This window comes from Onychostruthus taczanowskii, unplaced genomic scaffold, assembly GCF_017590055.1.
Source record: "Onychostruthus taczanowskii isolate IOZ18803 unplaced genomic scaffold, ASM1759005v1 scaffold22, whole genome shotgun sequence".
Taxonomy (NCBI): domain Eukaryota; kingdom Metazoa; phylum Chordata; class Aves; order Passeriformes; family Passeridae; genus Onychostruthus; species Onychostruthus taczanowskii.
In genome coordinates, this window is record NW_024499462.1 from 12,317,482 (window position 1) to 12,340,184 (window position 22,703).

General features: G+C 41.1%; 1 protein-coding gene across 3 annotated transcripts in view; it reads left to right on the plus strand.

Moving 5' to 3' along the window:
* The window catches only part of NDST2 (N-deacetylase and N-sulfotransferase 2), a 126,620-nt gene continuing 103,917 nt past the window's right edge, over nucleotides 1-22,703 (plus strand). For all 3 annotated transcript variants that reach the window (XM_041405173.1, XM_041405177.1, XM_041405172.1), the window contains exon 1: nucleotides 1-86. The gene's annotated coding sequence lies outside the window, so the exon portion shown is untranslated. The remainder of the gene's footprint in view (nucleotides 87-22,703) is intronic.

Sequence of the window (22,703 nt, forward strand, 5' to 3'; positions counted from 1 at the left end):
GTGCTGCTCGCGGCGCCGGGGGACGCCCGTCCGCTTTCCCTCCGGGACCTGTGCCCTGCCCGCTCGGCGGGGCCTCCTTGCGTCAGGTGAGGTGGCGGAGGAGGAGGGCAGCGCGGTGCTGGCGGCCCGGCCCGGTCCGGCTCGGAGGGCGGCGGGGCTGAGCGAGCGGCGCTGGCGGGGCCGGGGGAAGTTGTGCCGGCCGGGCGTGATGGTCACGGGTGGGGGCGGTCTGTGAGGGGCGGCCGGAGCGTGGGAGGAGGCGGGGGGACCGGGCCGGACCGGACCGGGGCGGGCGATGCGGAGGGCGCTGCCCCCCGCCCCGGAGCCACCTGTGCGGCCGGGGGACCCCGCCGGAGCCCACTCCCGGGGATCCGTGCCCCAGCACGGTGCTCCGTTGCCGGCCGTGCCCGGGGCCGAAGGTTTCGCAGCCTTTTGCCGCTGCTTTTGTCGGATGCTGGGCCCCCGATACGCGGCTGGGAGAGGCGGCCCCTGCCTCATCGCGGCTGCCGCCCCTCAGAGCCCCCTGTGCTCCGGCCGCCGGCGGGGAGCGGGGTCCTGGGCCGGAGCTGCGCTCCCGGCCTCACTCCAGCTTTGTTTATCCCGCGGCGTCGTGTTGCGGGCGGCGGGGTTGCTGAGTACGGCGGGACCGGCGCCCAGGCGGTCAGCGCGCACCGGGACAGGGGATGCTCCTGTCCCCGTGGCGAGGCTGCGGCTGCACTGCCCCTGCTGCACACGCTGCTCCCTGGGGGCTGCGCTCAGGGCAGGCCGACCGTGGGTACAGTTGTGGTATTGTAGAGACACAACAAAATTACATAGAGAAAGCTAATGGAATGTGAGGAATCGTTCCTGTAGTATTTCTCATCGTATTTTAGTTGTTAAAACATTTTTACAGAGGTAAAGTGATAAATAAAAGCATGAGACATCCCTGTTTGCTTATGCAAGAGTAAGTAAACTGTGTTGCCTGAATTAGAAGCGAGCAAATGTCAGACCTCTGAATTCAGCCACAAGTTAAGCTACTCCACACTGGGATCCTTCATGACCAATTTTGCCAAAGAAGTATTCAGAGTTGTTAATTGTATGTGCATTTCTCATTAGGAAATGTAACTTTGTCCTTTGTGGCAAAGGTAAGCTAGAAACTTCTGATGGTTTGTTCAGGTTATGTGCAGTCAATTATCTGATAATTGACTGGGAAGTTTTGGATGATGGCTGTATGAAGGGACCCATCATGTACAAAAACACCAAAAGAGCCAGAAAAAATTAGAAGCTTAGCATCAGCCTCAAGAGTTCATTGGCCTGGGTGCCTACACGTGCTGACATTGCCCATATGAGCTGGCTCGGCACCTGCACGGTGATCCCAAAGAACTGCTGTAAATCCCTGTAGAACTGCTGCACAAAGACACCTGAGGAGCTGGCTCGGCACCTGGACGGTGATCCCAAAGAACTGCTGTAGAACTGCTGTAAATCCCTGTAGAACTGCTGCACAAAGACACCTGAGGTGCTCTGTCCACAGTGGATTTGTGTAGTGTTTCTTCTTTTGGCTTCTCAGTGCAGCTATTTTCATGGCACTGAGATCACTGATGTGCTGACAGAATGGACATAGAAAGGCATTTTAGTTTGTTCTTCACCCTGCACAAAAGTGATTGTGGTGTGTTGAGATTGTTGATTCCAAAACCAGCCAGACTCCAGTAGACCAGATTTGAGCTAGTGGAAAATCTGTATACTTAAGTCTGGCAACCAGCATAAAATGGTTTAAGCTTTCTGCTGTCAGCAGTTGTGAACAAGTACATATCTCTTACAGTTATTATCTTGTTCAGTTGCTGCTTCTTAAATTTTTCTTCCTTATCCTAAATTCCTGTCTTTGTTCTTTCCTTTTAGTTTTTGTTCTCCCCTAAGCACATGGTAGTGTTTTCCTTGTTGCTTCTTGAACAAGGTTTTGTAATGGGTCTTCTCTTCTTCTGTTTCAGTATTTCTTCATTCTTTGTAAAACTGTGTTTTTGCATGTATATATGAACTATGAAGAACTGGAATTTTCAAAAAAAGGTACAGCTCAGAATGAGCTGTAGAGCAAGGACACAGAGCAGGAGTAGTGGTACATCTGTCCATATCAAATTTTTTGCTCCAGTTGCAGAAATTGTATGGGTTCTCAGAATGGAGATGTCAGAATGGAGAATGGGGGGCAATCTGGCAGCAAAAGGAGATTGTGATACAGAAAAATGGAGAGTCCATGTTTTGAGGTATGGTGTAATATGTGTGATTGTTTATCAGGATGTGAGCGTGTGCCCAGACAAGCTGGGTCTTCCAGCAGCATCTAGTAGTGCAGTGATAGTGGGATCTGCTGCATGGATTTTGCATAAAGCATGTTTCACTGTTGTGCCTAACCTTCAGTCTGATCTGCATCAGAATTCATGTAGGGGCCTGGTAAAAATAGCTTGAGCCTACTTTTGTATTTACATTTGTAATTCCATTTTTTTTTTGTTTGTTTTTTTTTTTGGTTTTTTTTTTTTTTTTTTTTTTTTTTTTTAAACAACCAAATGCAGCCAAGATTTCCATGTGTCCTGAACCACAGCCTATCTCCCCATCACTGAGCCTTGTTTCAGAGGACTGAATGACTGTCTCAGATCTCTCTGAGGTATATCTGGAGTATGTGGGGATTCTCTAAGCAGAGCTGCACAGATAAGATAATCCATTTCATTTTAATTGGCAGAGTTGTTTACACATGATCTCTTGCTCATTTTCCTGTTTTAAAGGAATGCATATCCATCCCTGATTACAGCTCAGGTCAAAATCCCTTAGCACTCGTAGCAAATCTCCTTTAATTGGTCTCATTTAGCTCTCATAAGGTTGTGTTTTAATTCTCGCTCTTCCGAATCCTTTTCCCCAATCTGGAATGTAATTTATTACAGGATATTTTATAGACAAGGGAGCAGCCTCTGGCTGTCAGCAGCCTTTGCAGTGTATCAAATTTCCAGCTCAACAGGCAGCTGCAGTGGAGTTTGTGGGTGTAAGGCAGTGACGCTGCAGCAGCAGCACACAGACAGTCAGTGGTGGCGGCACTGGGCTCGAGTGCAGGGTTTGTCCTGGATTCTGGAGATAATTGGGATGAATGCTCCTGTTTGCTCTCTCTGCTTCTCTAGTCTTATTCTTGCTTTGCTGATGCAGGGGTCTTTGAGTTCAATTTTTTCCTTTCTAGCTGTCTTTCCAATCTCTGTTTCAAGGCAAATACATCCAAGTTGCTGTTGTTTTCTGATGACAGCCTTTGAGCAGCACAGGAGTGGTGAAAGGCAAGTACTGGGAGTGTATTTTTAGAAGGCCCAAAGCAGCATTAGCTGTCTTTGGAAAATTCCCTGTGACTTTGCTGAACACAGTTGCTTTGGTTAATTGAACATAATGCGAGGAGGTGATGCTCTGTATTTCATTATGCCGGTGCTGAGGCACTTCACCTCTGGCCCGTAACAGCACAGTCTGCAGGCACCATGCGCTGTGCAGCTCCTGCCTGATCGCTGGGTCTTCTGACATCAGCTCTAAAAGTCTCTGTCTGGGTTTTTTTCTTTCTTTTTTTGAGCTGTACCCTCTGCTTTTACGCTGGCAATTTTCCCGCTACAGGAAAATCAGAAAGGACCATGTGCCTCTGCTTCAGCTGCTGGCGATGGCAGACTGTATGGTGCATCACTGAAGGAACAGACAGACGTTTTGCTTTGCTAATCCTGCTCTGGAAGCATGAATCTCCAGTAGAGCTGTGGAGCACAGTTATATCTTAAATCACCACTGAAAGATTTAGTGGAGTGGACAGATCAGAGCCCTACCTGTTCTTCCTTTGAAGCTCCTTGTCCTCTGACAGTTGCTGTTTGGGGACTGTTTTTCAGTATAGACCCATATCCTGAAAGGAAATTGTATAGATCACTAGACTCAATCCATATGTGCTCTGTTAAAAATGCAGTACAACTCTCTAGACATGAATGATGAATTAATCTTCTGCACCAGGAAGATAACCTCCATCACATTCTTGCCTGCTCTAATATTTTTTTGTAAGCTAACTGATTTAGCAGTGAATGTGAGGGTTTTGGTAAGATTGTAAGTGCAGTTTGGACCTTCTCAAAATATTTGTGGCTTATGCTGGGCCGTGTAACAAGATCTGTTTTCACAGAAGTGGGATTTGCTGTTTGCTTATTTTTTGAAGCTGCCCAAACTCTTTAAACAAGGAGAAGGGATGGGCACACGCTCTCTCTATATAGACTCAGCCTGCTTTTAAATTTGTCAAGGAAAATAAATAGTCAAAAAAAAAAAAAAAAAAAGGACAGCTTCATGCAGCACTTGCTTATGTACTAGCAACACCAAGGTGTTTGGAAATACCTGTCTCTTCCAAATGTGTTTGTAGCTGTGTTTAACCACAACGGTTCTTCCTGCTGGGGTTGTAGATGTGGAGTGTCAACAGTACTTGCAGCTCTTCTCTGAAATGTTACCACCTTAACTTAGTCTGTGATAGTGCCCTCTTCTTTCCATTAAGTGAACTTTATATTTGTCATTAAGTACAAATTAAGAAGCTTGCATTAAAAGTAACAGCAATCAGATACCAGCGTTCATATTTTTTTCTCCAAAATCAAAGGAGGTAGAAGAAGGAGAGATACAATTTGTCCTTTGCTCTGTGTACAGGGCTTGTGCAGGTCCTGGTGCTGGTAGTCCCTGTGCTTTGGGTGACTCACTCTGCACTTAACATCTACAGCATATTGTCACGTTTTGAGTATGGAATGGAAGTGAGGGAGTCTGGGATACAGTTGTACTGCTTTAGTACTGATCTGTTTTCTCTCAATACTGTAGTGCATTATTCTGATTTTTTTTCCCTTTTTAGAAATACCTCCATTAGTAGAAAAGATTGTCCAGGGCATTCTCTGTAAAGCAAGAGACAGCAGAGTCTGTCCCCTCCTCTCTTCCCTCCCCATGCCAGTACAGTAGCACACAAGAGGAGAATGCCTCCTCAGGGAGGGTTTCCATGGTGGGGGAGAGAGTCGGTCATAAAGCTGCATGTGTTAGATGGCACACCAGCAAGTCATAGCCCTCTCCAGAGACAGGGATCACTGCTGATTTTATTTATTGATGTATGTTTTTTCTCTGTATTCAGCTGTTGCATTGGGAGCTGGCTTGGCGTAACTGATGGAAGAGGGAAGGAGTAAAGAAGGACAGCAAAATGACAATTTTATCCCTACTTAATCTCTTTTTGCAGTTCTGGTCTGCCATCTGGTCAGTCTCTTTGAAAGCATACAGCTCTGTCCTTACTCTTCCCCTTGTTTCTTCAGTCTCTTACATCCTTCAGTTCTGTGTTAGGGGCTCTCCAAGAATATCACACTCCTCTGAGTGGTCTGTGTTGGGAGGCTCCTGTGTCAGGACCATTAGATTAGCTGATGGAGCAACTTGTTTCCCTTTGATCGTATTTGGTTCTACGGTTCCAGATGATTCCATTAGCCTAATATTTTATTGGTCTTTAAGCTTGTCTCTAATTAATGCTAATTTGCTTGGCAGTACTTCTGAAGTAAAATCAGAGCTTGCACGTGGGTTTTTAGAGCTCTTCAACAGATCTTAACTCGTACATTTTCAATCACTTTGCTATTAATTCCTCAAAGGAAACAGTGGAATGATAGGCCTTAGCTGTTCTACATTGTGAGTAGTTGAGCTCAATTTAGAAAAGCAGAGAAACTTGAGATTTACTTCAGAAAGGTTAGAAGAACCACAGAACATTTACGAATGTCTATTTTTGTTTTAAGAACCTCTTACTGAATGACTTTGCGTTATCTCTTCAGCCCTTACGGGTGCTTTGAATGGAAATGGAAAATTTTGTATCACAAAGGGCTTTTAAAGCAGTCAGATCCGGCATCTCTTGGATGATGGGAGTTGGACTCATCTGATTCCATGTGAAAATATAGTATGTAAATACAGCTCAAGTGTCCACATCTGAGCTGGGCACTGTAAGTTCCCTTTGTGTTAAGGGTATGTTAGGGCACTGTTCATTTCTAAATCTACCCTCAAGTAGATGTCCACATTTACTGAGGTGAATCACTTGCTGGAAGTTCTTTTTTGCTTTTCCACTGAATATATTAAAAACTGAGAACGTCACTCCAGATGTAGAGAATGTCAGCAGGATAAGTATCTGAGCAGAAGCTGAGTTGAACACTTCTTAGAGTGACAACTAACTTGTTTGTAATCCTGGACTGCTTTTCAGTGTAGTATTTTTTTTTTAATATCATCAGTATTAATTATGTAAATTTGTCTCTTCTGATCTTAACTACCTTTCTCATATTTAGTACATTTTTTAGTACATTTTTCTTTTTAAGCTCATGCTGATATGGGGATTCTGTGCCACTCACGCTTTATTTTGAAAGCTTTTGCAAGTGGTAACTGTTATGGCTTGTTCTGCAGCTGTTGATTGTCTTTGCCCTTGCCTCTGTGGTTAAGTTGTTCAACAGCCAGGATTCCATTGGAAGTGGTAACCAGGACCTTACTGTGCTCCTGGACAGCCATCCTGTTGCAGAGAAGTCAGACCACATCATGGGTGGGTCTTTGATTCAAAATCTAGCTGCAGAGATTGTAGTTGACTTAAGTGAGGAGAATGTTAAAGTGTCAGATACTGCCCAGTGATTTTTTGTCTTTAAAGAGACCAGTTTCTCTCCTGCATAGTCTGGGTTTTGCACTGCTGGAAGCTTAACCTTGACCAAATGGTGAGGTCAGGTTTGGAGTGGCCCAACACAGTGGCACATAGCATGACTGAGATGAATAGTGTAATTTCACAGCAAGTTGAGTATCTCTTAATATTTAACAGCCCAAGATGAACAAGGAGCACAGCAAGACTGGGAATTCTTGTGCAATTTAATAAAAGGCAGAAATTTCAATGGAGAAAAGTTTGGTGTTTTGCCTGACCCCTTAAAATGTCATCCTCTTGAATCTCTCATCACCCATGTTTTGTTTGTGTTTATTTTCTGGACATCACCTATGTGTAGGTCAGTTTCAAGTATAGAGATGTCTTTGAAGTGGCATCCTTTGTCTCAGCAATGCAGCTACAGAACTGAAGTCATCATCACCTAACTGCTGGAAAACTGCTTGTCCTCCATTTATTGAGGGCTGCAGAGGTATTAAAAAGAGCAGACAGAAGAAACTAGTGTAGATACTGCATCAGTCAACACAGAGTGTCTGTATGTCAGGGCTGCTGCAGCTCCCTGTTTCATCAGCTGTGTGAATCCACTTTCAGGAGAAGGATGTGAACTATTGTGGTGTTAAACCTGCCTTTTCAGTGGGGTAAAGTGGGATCCTGGCCCAGTCCAGCAGTTGTGAGGAGGCAAATTCATTTCAGCACTGAAGCCTGGCATAAATTGCTAGTCTCCATGTCTGATCTATTGTCCAGAACAGCTCTGAAACATTCAGCTTTCCCCTGCCCCCCATTTTGGTTACAAATAATGTATTTAATTTGTTGTAATTTCTTTGGTTTTATTTTTAATTAAATGTTCTGGATTCACTCAGTGATACTGAAGCTCAAAATGCGTGTGCTTTACTTATGGCTGAGTCATAATCATCTTCCTCATAAGCAGAGATCTGTCACTGTCTCCTGATTTAGTTTTGTCTGGAGACTTCTGTCCATATCCTTCCTTTATGTTCCTTTTTCTGATCTGGTCCTTTTTCTGATTCTATTGTATCAAAGCATGATGTGAATGAGCCTACTTTCCTGAGTCAAGGCTACCATGAAAACGTGCTGTTATCATGTGCTGGCATCTATATTTTAGTATCCTGTAACTGTGCATGGAACAGGGTGTGTTTCCATGGCCCAAGTCCACATAAACATGTAAACACAAAGTTTTCTGCAGGAAGACTTGCTTTGCCTCAAACAAAATATTGATGTTTGCCTTTCCCAGCAAATCTTATAAATACAAATTCCTCACTAACCACGCGCGATGCTGCAGTGCCTGTGGTAAGCAGGCAGAGCCTGAAAGTTCTTTTTGGTCTTGCGTTGTGTATGTGGGCAGGTTAAGAGCAAACTGGTGTTCAGGGATTGTCATAATTGCAGGTGGTGTTGAGCATAAGGTTTCTCTGGGGTTGTTAACTCTTGCATGTAGTAGAGCTATGGTATAATTATTTTTATGTTAGTCCTAGCATTTTCCTATTGCTACATGAAAACAGGGTGAAGATGCCCTTTGAACATACTCCTCTTGGCTGCATTTAGACTGATGCTACTGCTGAGGAGTGCAGTCCAGTCCTGTAGTGGCCCTTCTCTGTATTGGTGCAAGAAGTCAGCAAGGAGGGTCAGGAAACTCATGTGGAAATTAAAACAACAGAACAAAACAAACCTCATTTTTTGCTATGTTATCGTTCTCCAGAAGGGACAGAAACCCAGTCAGGCTCAAATGCTCTTGCAGTGGCACACCACAGAGTACCTTGAGGATAAGATGAATTGATGGCATGCCAGGGCAGCTGTCTTTGGGGGAGAGGAGTGACCACCTAAGACATGCCAGATGGTCACCTCAGTACAGTTTCACATGGTGTAAGCTGAAGAGGAGTCTTGTGCTACTTCTCTCTGCATCAGTCATGCAAAGTTTTTAAATCTGGGTTAGCCTTAACTAACAGTGGTCATGAGAAACTCTGAAACAAGCAACAGGATAAGAGCCAAGCTGCATGCCGAGGAGGCTGAGAGCCCGTAACTGCAGTCCTTTATTGCTGCCTGTTCTTTTCCACTTCTAATAGGATACTGGATTCATTTTTATTTTGCTTATTTCTTGTAAGGGGTATGATTGAAGAAGTAATAGCAATAGTAGTTTCTGATGAAAATGGGTCCTGAGGAAAAGCAAAGTAGTCATTTTGATCAAGGTGCAGACCAGCCCTGAGTTCACAGGTTCTGCACTTTTTTTATTTTTTTTTAATCTACTCCAAAACTTCTGAGCTTCTCTGATGAACAGTGCTGTATTATCTTTATGGTCCTGTGCAATTTACCAGAACAACATGACATGTTATGTTAGAAAACTGGTTTTGTTTCTATGGAATTAATCTTGGGCTTGGTTTTTTCCATATTTTGTTGGGAAAAGGAAAAAACCCAACCCAAAAACAAACAAAAAAACCCCCAAACAAACAATAGGAATGTTTCTGTGTTTTCCTCAGTATTTTTTTCTAGCACCCTTGCACAGACAGTTTGTCCCATGCTACTATTCTGGACAGATCTGTGAGGACTGAAATTGCTGGGAGTGCTCAGGCCCCTTCCCCTTCCTGCAATTATATCTTCCTGAAATGCATCCTGTGCAAGGGTGAAGATCAGCTCCACGCAGTGCTGGGAGACAGGGCAGTGGAAATTGATACAGTGTCTGCACTGGAAGCCAGGCTTTTCTTGAAGGGTATGTCTGTGAACTCTTTGGTCTTAAACTATACTGAGTAATTCTAAAAATGAAGAAAGAATAAAAATACAGCCAAACACATCTTCATACAGCTCTAGGGTGTAAACCACAAATGCAAGATTCTGGTTTTTCCTGTCACTAGGCTTTATCTGGAGAGAGCATTTGGTGGGGATACAGATGTTATTTGGACTTCATGAGTTAGTGATTTAGAAATCTTATGTTTGATCTTCTGGGGTGGGGTGCGTCACACTAAGCTTGAAAATGAGCCTGGAGAGCGCTGCTCATTTTGTTCTGTCTTTGCAACTCTTTCACACTGGTGTTACACAGTCTCTGCTAGCTGCTATCTGTTGAGATACTGTAACTTTTCCTGGGGCTCTATTGAGCTCCATCCTCCTTTGCAGTCATGACCTTTTACCACGAGTGTCTTCCAGTGTAGCCGTGAAACTGCTGACAGTGCTGGGGAAGTGGTTGCAATGCGTGAGCACAAATGCCAGGACTTTCATGACAGCCAGAATAACATGAGGGAGCTCTCAGCCAAATGAAATATTGAAACCTTGTATGCACAGACATTAGGTTATAACACTCAAGTCTTAAAATTTAAATTTCATAGAATTAATTATCCTTAGGTAGTAGAAAATCATTTTAGAAAATCTTACCTATCTTGATTCCATCTGTCTTGAAGGAAAAGAAAGGAGATGCAGGAAGAAATGTGGGTTTGGGGGGGTTTTTCATGTAAAGTTATGGGAACAAGCTGGCTACTGCAGTGGAATCATCCTGTGAATGTGAGGAGACTTCTTATCCCTTTTTTCTGCTTGTAAGGCTGGTTCACTGAGACTATAGAAATCAATGTGGAATACAAGAAAAAAGGACAAATTAGTTTTGACTAATACTGATCTGAATCTAACTTTGAGTTAGTAATACTGGTGCAGAACACTCGGTGTCCTATCACTGTCACCCAAGATCATCTTAAACAGTGATGAGAAAGTGTCACACAAAAATTCTTAGAAATGTTGGTTAATTGTTATTGGGTTTGGAAATGACAAATTCTAGGAAGCAGGCCTTGAGAGCAGTGAGTGCAATACTTTTTCCCCTGTTACAATTGCTCAGATATATTGTCTCTCTCCTGGGGAGCAAGTTAAACAATGCATTTTTTTGGCTTGGCAAGCTTCTTGCACGAGGTCAGCATTGCCATTACACTGCTAGTCCAGCATAGTCATGCTTTAAATGTACTAGGTGTAGAGGTTGTACATGATTACTGACTTTTTTGAGTGGTACAATATTAAATATTCATCTTGAGGCCTTTTATTCATTGGCAGTGCCAAGTGCTGTAAAAATTCTGTGCCTGTCTAATGTAGCTCATACTGGGCATAACTAATCACTGCTATGGTTTAAAACCTTTGGTGTATAGTGCATCTGAGAGCAGGTAGCTATAAGACTGGGGAGAGGAATTCTCTTTCTTTTCCTTCTTCAGTAAAAGCTCTTTCTTAATATAAAGGTCCAGGTGCTGCTATTTCTTGTATAATGTGCAAAGCACAGCAGTATGTGGGCAGCAAACTAGTGCAAAGTGTTCTCCTGTCTAGTGTTTCATTGTTCTTTCTGCCTGAGGCTTTGCAACCTTGGTCTTTTTTAGTTAAAATCTTTAAACAATGGATTATCTGTTTTCTCAGGCTTTAGAGGATTTGATGTAGCAGTCACCCTTAGGCATTTGGCTCAAGATTACAGCAATAAATACATTCATCAGAGCCCCCTGGCCCTTCCAAGAGCCAGGCAGTCATAAGATTATCTCTACCATATTCATCTACTTCTAACTCCAGTGAAGTGTGTCACCCTGTTAAGAATTCGAGTTAAGTCCTGTTCTTCCTGAACATTTGCACTCAGGTGGTTTGTAAGAAAAGGGGAGGCTGTGTGTGTGAGGTTTTGAACACCTGCAGTAGGCAGACTTCATTCTTGCTGCAATGTTGGCTTTTACAGCATTACCAATTTGTACTTTCCAGGAGAGCAGGAACCTTTTCCAGGAGAGCAGAAAAGAAGGAAAGCCAGCTTTACTTCTTTTCCCCCAAGGTCCAGTAATCTGAAAATTTCATATGACTTTAAAAATTTGACATTGGAATGTAATTTTAATCAATATTGACATTTCTGATCTTTGTGTGCCAGCTGCTGTTCTTCTGAATGATTCTGGGACTGGAGGGCCCTGTGCCAGAGCTTACAAAGCAGTTGCCACCCAGCTGTGATACCTGACGTGGCAGCTTCTGTAACAGTGCTTCCCGATTGCACTGTTTAAAGAGCCGACTATGATGTTTTTCTTCTGTTACTATGAGAACTAAGGTAGTTTACAGATATTGGTCATTCTGCTGTGTTGCTTTGGAGAAAGATATCAGCTGTCACAGAAGGAGACCGAAAAGTCAGTTTCAGTAAAAAGCTACATTCTCTAAAGGAGTTTATTTCTGGGTAGAAGAGCTGTTTGTTGTGTGCCTTTGCATGGGGAGCGCTTTATACAGTGGGGCTTCTAAAGAGAAGCTTTATCTCAGGAAAGTTCGGTTTCCAAAAGAGAAGCGTTAGGTAGGGAATTGACAGATGGCCAGAGAGGACGGGCAAGTTGGCATGAAGAATGTGAGAAGGTTAGATGGACGAGATGGGTTTTGGAGGAGAAAGGAAGATGAAGTAGCTAAGATGCAGATAGGAGAAGTAGATACAAAGCTTTGTACCATTTTCCTGGAATGTAGGTCTCTGAATCTGAAGACCTGGCTGCAGAGAATACCTAAAACCTTTTGTCAATGCTGCTTCAGTTCTGTAGTTCTTCCACCCTGAGAACAACCACCTATAGTTGATATAACTTCCAGTTAGCTCAAGATGCCCCTGTGGCTTATCAGATGATTGCTCAGCCTGTGTGATACCAGTGGGATACTTATGTAGTGGAGTTTGTCATTCAGGATTTTGCTTTAATGTGGGAGTTGTAGACAGGAGGAGGGACACATGTAGAGGCATGTATGGATGTACACTGCCACATTCAGAAGGTGCTGAGGACACACATAACATAGAACATATCAGAATTAATTTTGTTTGAGCAACTGTAGTATGTCCCTCTTAAATAAAACAAGTTCTAACTTGCATGAATCATGAAAATATAGTGGAAAAATTTAATTTTTCGCAACATGTTCATTTAATTCTACCGTCTATATGTGCTTTATTGTAATTACTGTAAGGAAGAGAGCATGCTACAGACTGAGGGTTATTTTCTATCTTCTGGTATTAATTGACCTTTTGGAATCCAACAGTGTGAGTGATCTCATCATTAGGCCTATCAGAGACATTCTTTAATATTTTGAAAACTGTTGAATCATCTGGAATTGTTCTTCTAATAAATGGAGAGATTATTTGACCCAAGTAAAACCCTGATGGCTAACATCAGGGAGATAATATTAGATCTCTTTAGCAATACTTAGATATCCATCCATGTTTTCAAATTGTCAATACAAGAAAAGCTGAAATCAAATAAAAGTACCTTTGAAGATGGATAGCAAGATATTTAATCTATTTCAGGGACACCATTAATTGCAAGAGATGAATTAATGGCTGTGTGAGACTTTTTAACAGGGGAGAGGGTCACATGGTTCCTGTCCAGCTTTTCAGATGATGGAGAGGAAGCCAGCCAGCACACTGATGAGGTTTGGCTTCTGCTGCTCTAAGTAGTTCTGGCCAGATCAGGACAGAAGATCCAGTTCATGACACTGAAAAGTTTAAGAAAATGCTTTACTTAGCTGTTCTAATAGTTTGTGGTGGATGAAGCGATCAAATTACTTTATTGGAATCTCAAGTGGGTTGTTAATTGTATTTCTTTTTTTCTATCACTTAGTTGAGTAATCTCAATTTTTATGTGTTGTTTGGCTGCTTTTTCTATGTGCTACCTCAGATTTTTATAAAACAACATAATGAGGACACCAGCGGCTTCAAACTTGACATTTTGCAGGTAGGAATCATATATAAAGGCAAGTTCAAAAGAGCAGCGCTCCAGTGAAGGCTAATTCATACAGCCGTTCCAACCATCAAGGGAGGCATGAATCTTTCTGGTATACCACAGCTGTGCTGACATGCTCAGAAAGATGTGTATTTGTCATCATTCCTTGTGCTAATGGTATTGCTGGTCCTGTTGTTCCTAGGCCTGGGTGTTGAGCTGTGAGGAAGGTGCTCCGAGCTCTGCCCTTCAAGCTTTAGTGCAGGGGCACATAAAGGGTAATCCTGCTGTTGAGAAACAGGCAGAGAATGTGCAGTGCATGCATTGTCAGTGTCTTTCATACTGATTGCAGCGTCTTTATGAATTACTGTGATTGCAGAGTCGTTTCTATTTGTGAAATTGTTTCTCTGTAAAAAAGATCTTGTAAAAGGGATATTGAGGATTTTTTGTTAGAGATACCTTGCTGTCGTCAGAAAGGGAAACTGTCAATTATACTGGGAAATTACAAATTCAGCTCTGGCCAAAGGAAATATATTCCACTCAGTACACAAATTAATATGTGGAATGTATTGCTACAGTACATCATTGAGTTTAAAAAGGTGCAGGGTCAAAAGTAATCTGATATTTATATGTCAGTTATATAGACAAATCCTGCAAATGAAAACACTTTTTAAGGTCTTCTGGACAGCTTCCTTGAGCTCAAGATATCCATAAGTATAAAGAACAATAAGAAGGACTACTTTTTCTTATTCCTATTTTTTGCAAATTTGTCTTTAAGCCTTTCTTCTGCTAATCTTTGAAATATCTGGAGCTGGATGGTACAGGTTGTAGGAACTGATGTGAATGAGTTTTAGGCCAAATTGAGAATGAGTTTCTTATGTCCTGTGTTTTTCAAGTGTTTTGAATAGCTATGATTCTTGTCAGGTCACAAAGCAATTACAAATATCCCATTTAAAACACCATGTTAAATTCAGATTATTACACTGGTAATAATATATTCTGTATTGCAGATTAACACTAAAAGTAAATGCAGAGTTTTGACAGGATTGAGAAAAAATGTAGTTCAAGGGGAGGTGGTTTCCCCCCCCCCTTTTTTTTTGTGTGATATGGTCAAGAACTATAATATAGAGTCTACAGAGTAGACCTAGTTGTTATTTGGATGGATTAGGCAAGGGCACATCTTCAACTTATTCTCCCACCATGTTCAATTTAAACCAAGCCCAGTGTTAGCTCATTTTAGACAGACGTCTATGTGCTGCTGTGTTTGTCTAAACCTTTGTCCTTGTTGAGAAACTGAGGAGTGGTTACAGGCCTGTGCCAGTGCTCAACCCTTGCTCCACAGAGTGTGACTTCTAAGTGAGCTTCTGTGCTGGTCACAAACACAAAAGTATTTCCAAAGCAGTTGCTGCCTCTCCTAAATGATTAGGCTTGTCTTTGGGTTTGTTTTTTTGTTTGTTTATTTTTTGGGTTTTTTTTGTTTCGGTTTGGTTTTTTGTTTGTTTGGTTTTTTTGGACAAAAAGGTAATATTCAGATCCTGACTGATTTATTTTACAGTTTAAAAAAAATAATTTGCTTCGTGTATTTGGAAACTACAGTTTATGAACAGGAGGTCACATCTGTAGTTGAAGGTCAAATTACTGGTACTGTATATGGGAGTTGTTTGTTATCCATTCAGTCATCAAGTGGCAGTAAATTAATGACACCAGTGTGCCACCATTATAGCGTTTATCTTTTGGCTGTATAAAACCAGGACGATGTTGCTTCTATTGTCAGCAATAGAGGATCTGAAAAGAAGCTGTTTAAACAGTACAGGCATTATAGTTTGGGACATTTTTTTGCATTTATGTGTCTGGCTTATGCTTTTTCACCTTTATGCTGGAGTTTTTTGGCTGGAGCTCTGTACCCTTTTTTGTTGTGATGTCAGATACTGGCCTCTCAGGCATGACTGACCTGATGTGCTATCACAGTTTATAAATAGCCCTAGAAATTTAGGGTGTACTCCCAGTAAGGGCTGAGCTCTATGTTGGAATTGCAGTGGTGGACCAGGAGTGGCTTGGTAAGGTGTGCTGCTGCCAGGAACTGAGGTGTGTTGGGAGGGGTTCGTGGTCTCAGCCTTGGAATAGTAGATACAGGAGTGGGAAAGCCTAAAATGGGATGAGTGCATTTAACTGATGTTTTCTAGTTTTTGGCTTTCCTTACTTAAAAATTCATTCAGTGTATGTTGATTAATTTAGATTCTTTTCTACCTCCTTGACTTGTATTATTACAAAGTCCCAGTGGTTTGACATATTAAAAGATTTTTGTATACAGACTGCTGGAAGAACACAGTGCAAAAAGGGAAAAGAGAAGCCTTTTTGTAGAAGGGTTCAAACAGAATACATTTAGATGCCAAAGGCACCTTTGTTTAACAGCTGTTACTTAGGAATGATGTTTTTTATTATTATCCACTGGAGAAAAACTAATGCTATTGAGAAGTTACTATTTTGTATAGATATGTGTTATTTTATGTCTCTCCTCTTTTTAGCATATTTTGCACAGTGCTTTATTGCCATCTATGTTTTCTTGTCCCACTATATCCCTTCATATCCTGTTTTGCCTTCACAATGCTGAAGTCAAAATATATACTGCTAAAACTGGAGATTCTCTATATTTTTTTTATCTTGAAGAATAAATTTGTGGTTGGAATTGTTTTCATCCAAGCTTGAAATTCTTTCTGCTTTCCTACAATTTCTTGGATACTACAGTTGAGAGGATATTGGCCATGTATTAGTGCATATGTGGAAGTGAAAGTCAAAAGCCGGTATTTTCTTTCCTTCTGTTTTTTAAGACAGAAACAAAATATAGTGAATGTTAAACAGATGGCTATGCTGTCACATAATAAATATTTAAAGAAAATTAAATTATGTCCTGCCTGCTCACTGACGACAGTTCTAGCCCCCATAGTAACAGCAGTAATAATAATAGGAGGATTTACAGTGTATTTATTTTTTAATTCTCAAAGTGAGCTACCTAGCAAGGTCATTTGAGGAGATATTTTTTAATGTGGGAGAGATAAGTGATGTCCTTGAGGTCATCCAGCATGTCAGTGTCTCTTGAAAGAGCATGCAGTGTCCCCTTGACTTCCAGACAGTATGTTTCCATTTTAAACCATGCTGATTTGCAAATACTTACTTGAGTGCTTCCTAAAGAACTTCGGGCTTTGTTGTGTTTTTTTTTCCTTAATTCCAACCTAATTGTTCATAAATGTTAAGTTGCCAAGAGGAGATAATAAAACCAGGCTTGCATTCCTGTCCAGTGTACTTGAGCAAAAGCCTCTGCACTGTAGGTCCTCCTGAGAGTTTTGTTGTGAAGAGACCGTGGTGGATGCCAGAGAGATGACGAAGACTTAGCTGAAATGAGGGGTTTTATTTATACAGCTGAGTTTCATCTTGTGGTATTAATAGCATACAGGCGTTTCTTTTGGAGAGAGGGGAGGGATACTGTATTTAGCAGAGGTCGGTGTGCTACTCTTTCTGCCATGAGCCGCAAAATCCCATTGCCTTTAACTGTTCGCATGCATTGCCTATCTTTACTGGAAGGAGTCTTCCGTAAATCATTCTGATGTCACAAGTTTGAAAGCTCTGTAAGAGATACAGGATGAGGATAAGAACTCTAATATTTCACTTAAAGGTGAGAAGGCTGGACAGCAGATCAGGTTCATGACAGCAACAAAGTTCATCTGGCCATGGTCCTCCTCCTTTTCCTCAGGATTCTGCAGATGTGCTGGAGAGCAGGTTGAGGAGTTCATGAATTGTCTCAATTACCTATTTCTTGCTAACTTTGACTGATACTTTTCCATCCTCTGCAAGTAATTGTATCACATAATAGAAGTGGAACTGGTGCTTATTGCATGATAATTCATGTGATGGGAGTAGTTTTCTGCTTATTGCAGCAGAGGGTATAATCTGGGGCGTGAGTAGGATGGTTTTTGGATTTGGGGGCAGGTTTTTTCCAGTTGGTGGGGAAATGAGGCCTGGAATTCTTCACTGCCTCTGTAAAAATTTGTCATCTGCCCCAGCTTAAAGATATATTAATAGTATCATGATCTCTTACATGCATGGTTGGTCCTGTTGCCTGGATACAAACATAAAGTGATTAGAAAGATATCATTAATATGAAGTGAACAAAATAGGTCATAGAAGTACCAGTTATGTTTTTCTTATGTACCCACCATGCTGATATATCAGTGATGAACCTTAGTTGCTGAATCTAATTAAAAATTAGTAATGAAATTTGCTAACCAAATGTTCCCTTAATGATGACTCTAAGTCGTTGCTTGATGGCAAAAATTCAAAGCAGAACCTGGTCATGCACTAAAATATTTGTCTGGGTGCGTTTTATTTCTGTTTCATAATTAGGAATCTTAATGGGATCAATCTATGGGGCAGGAAATGTGTGGGGCAGGGAAATCTGTGGGATCAAGCCAGGACATTGGGGTAGCCAGAGCTGGGATACTGGGATAGCCACTTGACTCTTTTGCTTGCTGTTGCAGATTGTGCTTTTCTCTAATGCTGCATTAGGCTTTTCACTAAGCTGCAAGTGTAACCTGCGTGATATTTTCTGCCAATTCTTTCTCTGTGTTTTCTTCCCTGTTCTTTGAAATGTACCCTTATCAGTTTTTCTCACATCATTTGTACCCTTTTGTGGTCTGTTACCTTTGTGTGTCTCACCAAATGCTGTTGTGTCTCCTGAACTTTTTTCAGTGTGCAATTGTATTTTTAGTTTCTGCATACTACATTACTCTTCTTGGTAAATATATGCACTGTGTCACATAAAGGAGTGTTAAAAATGCTACAAAAGCCCCTTGTTTTTTGACATCTCCCTAGAGTCTTGTGACGGATTTGTTAAAGCTCTGGGGAGATGTCCCTTTCTAACCTAGCTTCTGGTTTAGCTCTTTGCTTTTCCATCATTTCCTGCAGCATTTCTGATTTTCTTAATAAAAACACATACTCACTTCTGATACACTCTTAGCTGTTTTTGCATGGTTTTTTTCAAGTGTAGATGAAAATGTCTGTGGCTGGCTTGCTTTTTTTTTCAGTGACTCCTTTATTTCTTGAAGTCTGCGTGCTAACTTAAGGTGTGATTTTTCTCTTTCCAGCTGTTGTAGTGTAGCACTCCATCATACTGTAGTTTTAAGAGTGAAGAAACTAAAGCAATTTTTTAGTTCTCCTGATTTAACAACCAGCTGCTGGAGGTGGACTGCAGTGACAGAGTTCCTACTTTCCTCAGTTGTGAAATGAGCTGTTTGCTTAAACCCTGCTTGTGTAGGCCTTTTGTATGAGCTGGCATGAAGTTAGGAGAAGAAGGAAGAATGAAAATAGTGATATTGGCTTCCGAAATGCAGGATGGTAAAGAAAGAAAATATTTCCTGCTTTCTTTTGGAGAATTGTTGCATGTTGTTTGACCACCCTAATACTGTGAATGAGCGTTAGGCGCAGGCGTCACACGCGTGTGTTATTTGGTGATAAGGGAGAAGAGAGGAGGATTGTTTTGTGGTTAATGAACTTGTAACTGTGATTAGAAAATTGGATCTAGGCCTCTTGCTCTGCATTTCCTGTGAACTTTGGTAATTTGCTTTATTGCTGTCTCAGTTCTGTTAGTGTAAAATTCAGATAATACTTCTGTTCTGCTTGTGTGCTGTATCCATTCCTTTTGAAAAGGATGTGGTACAGCATCTGTCCTTTGATAGGCATACAGAAATCTGATTACATATACAGATACTGTTAGAATCCTTGTGGTTTTGGTTGGAAGAGACCTTATCTAGTTATTAGCACTCCTGCCATGACCAGGGACACCTTTCCACTAGCCCAGGTTGCTCAAAGCCAATCCAGCCTGGCTTGAGCACTTCCAGGATGGGGCATCTGCAGCTTCTCTGGATGATATATTGCTGTGCCCCACCACCCTCATAGTAAAGAATTTCTTCCTAAATGAAACGTGTCCTCTTTCGGTTTAAAGCCATTCCTCCCAGTCCTATCACTACATGCCCTTGTAAAAAGGGCAGCTGTGTGTTTGGGTTGATACATAATATGCAAGGAACCTAACCTTGGCTGAAGCCTTTTGGTATGTGCTGTAATGTAAATAGAAGTGAGAATATAGTTGAAACAAATTATACAAAGTTTTCTCAACAATTTGGTCACAAAACACTGTTTCCTGATTTTTACAGTAGGTGATATTTTTAAGTGTTGTCATAATTACTGTGTGATGGCTTTCAGATGTCATATATCCATGCACAAATACATTAAAGAAAGATTGCTGTCTGTCATTTCATTAGTTTGTTTCTGTGGTGTCATTATTGTTTTATTTTAACAGCCAGTCTCCTTTCTGGCTTACTTTGAGGCATAGAATGCACTGATGAGAAATAAAAAAGGAGAAGAGAATGCTGTATCCAGTCATAGAAGTGATGTGTGCAATATGGTGTCCTGTTCTTAGTACCCAGTCTGTTGTTTTGGAGGAAGTGATATGATCTTTATTTTTTGTGTTATGGAAAATTGATCAGTGGAAGAAACCGACCTAGATTGCTCCAGTCTGAACTCAAATTATGTAGGACTGTTGTTGTCTTTCTCCTTACTGTGTTCTGGAACAATGGAGTGCTGCAGATATTTTTGCATATTTGAGGAAAGATGAAAGATGAGGGCCAACTGAAAGTAGCTCAGGAGAAACTAATAGCAAAGAAAACATGACCTACCAGCAGAGAATGGAACAATCAGAATTATTCAGGCTGGAGGAGTTACAATAATGTAAAAATTTTAAAGTGTGCTGCAAAAAGAAAAAGAAAAAAATTCTCTCCTATTCTCTCAGCCCAGAAGTAAAGAGTGTAAATTGTATAATTAAAATTCAGGAAAAGCTTTCCAACAGCACCAGCACTCCAGCACTTAAGCAGTAGCCTGGATTGCCTAGAAACCAGGCGTACTCTATTCTGGAGGATACTAGCAGAGATAACAGGCAAATGTGGAAATGCTTTAGGTGTCGCTGATTCCAAGCCTGTTGTCTGTGATTTCAAGGGTACTGAAATGGTTTCTGTGTAGTTTCCCTTCAATTTTAGGCGTATTCTTTGCCCTGATAATTTTCATTGAATTTTCTTGAGGATTTTTCTTTCTGCTAAATATTGCTTCAGTCAAGCTGGACTTAAATACATTAAAGGTGAAGGTGTAGGTTTAGAAAGTGTATGCTAGAGAATGCTAATATATATAAAGGGTGGTTTTTTTCTAAACATCTTGTTTACTTTTTTTGCAGTGCTGATCACATGACTGTTTTCACTGACAGACAACATAAATTCTTACAGAGTAACAACAGGAAATTTATAGCTCATAATTAAAGACCTCTCTTTCTGGTGTTTATTTCTTTCTCATTTTCTTTCTTGCTATGGTCTCAGACGGCCCAAGAGTTCTCTCTGTTAGAATTTCCTTAAATAATGTACATTATTCTGTGTATTCAACCCACCCCACTCAAAGTTGTGCCCAGATGAAATTTTATTTGTTTTTGCTTTCTTTTGCAACTATTTAATAACAACCTGAAAAGAATAAATGCTGGTCCTTGAGAACTCCACAAATACCCTTCTTCCATGCTCAAAACTGATCAGTGATTCTTGTTTCATTTCTTTTTGCCAGTTTCCTGCTTGTGACAGTACTTTGTTCTTCTTGCCTGCGCAGTGACTTGAGTAGCCCTTTGTGAAGGACTCGACCAAATCTTTTCAGAAAGTTCCAATAAACAATGTGTTTTTGTATTCCTTTACTCCATCAAGTTTTTTCTAATCCTTGAAAGAATTCAGCTCCTTAACAGATCTACCTTGTGTTCAATTCATCTTGTCCCCTCAAGTATGCAGAAATCTTCAGTGTTCGTTCACATGTTCTTAAGGATTCTCCTTCTGTTTGTTTCTGAGAAGTCTTTGGGTTTTTGCAGACTTCCCAGTTCCAGGATGTCAGGCTTACTTTTCTAAGCTAAGGTGATGCTTACAAGTGGGAATTCAGTACAGGACCCAAAGGACATTTTCCATGGTGGAAGTTCTCACACAGTCCCACTCTCCTGTCCCTGTGTAATCTGTGCAGATGCACAATGCACTGAATCTAAAATAGAAAAGTAACCTGGCTCACCACAGGGCAGTGGTGGCACGAGAAAGGCAGTGTGCTGCTGGTTAATGTGTGGGGAAGGGAAGGGAAACAGCTGCTGCCTTCTAACAGCACCCCTAGCATGACTGTATCGTAACTGGCTTAAGAGACATCACATTGTGTGTTTTGGTCTTTTGCATTAGATAATCTAGGTTGAGGGTAGGAAATTCTCAACAGGAAGTCACAGAAATGTAAACATGCTAGTGCTGAAAAATACTCTATTTAGCCATGTGGAGTTGTTGTATTGTTGTATCTTACTGAAAAATATATGGTTTTAGACCTTTATTAGAGGCTGGGGTCTTTCTAAACTTCTAAGATGCCGAATGTTAGAAGTGAATTAACTGCAAAGACACTAACAGAGGAACTAGAGATAGTAGAACTAATTGGAGAACATAAAAATAAAGTACTTCCCACTTGTGGGGAGGTACTGGGGAGAATTCAGTCAAAAAGATTTAACAAGAAATCTGTTTGTGTGTGCTCCAGGGAAGGAGTGAAACTGGAAAAGTACTAGTTTTTCAAGCACCAGAAACATTTGGAGTGAATAGCTGCACAGCAGATAAATCAGTTTACAGATGTGTCATGGTAGCAAATGGTAAATTAATACAGTTTTGAGTTACAAAAATTAAAGAGAAGTTCCTTCTTGAGCAACTGTGAGAGTTAACTTGCAAGTTGTACCAGGCCCAAACTTCTTGTTTTTAGATAGATATAAATGAACTGAAGAGATCGGAGGGACAAATGGCAAAGGAGTACAGAGCAGGGGACCTACAGGCACTCATGCCTTCTTGGGCTATATGGTAACCAGAAGTGTAGCTGAGAGATGTGGTAAGAGTCTACAAATATTTGAAAGGTGCATACTTGAAAGGTAGAAACTAATTAAATGAGTAAAGTGAGAAGGGGCATAACTAGAAACAAGGGAATGAGGTTATAAAATATATCGAAGTATGGAATAGTCTGCCCAAAGGAAAGACTGTAAGAACAAATATGTAAAAACAAATATATAATACAGAAGACTGATAGACATAGTCAGGAAATAGTCTAACATCAAAGACTCAGTTTTCTAATGAAAATAGATTAAATAATTTGGAAATCTTTTACCCATTTAATTTATGTTTGCTTTTGAGGTATTAGGACAAGTTGGCAGTCAGACTCTCTTAACTCTTTAATATTGCCTCCGTAATGCTTCCTGCTGATTCAAATCTACATTATTGCATACCGCTCTTAGATACTGCCTTTCTTCAGGAAAAAAG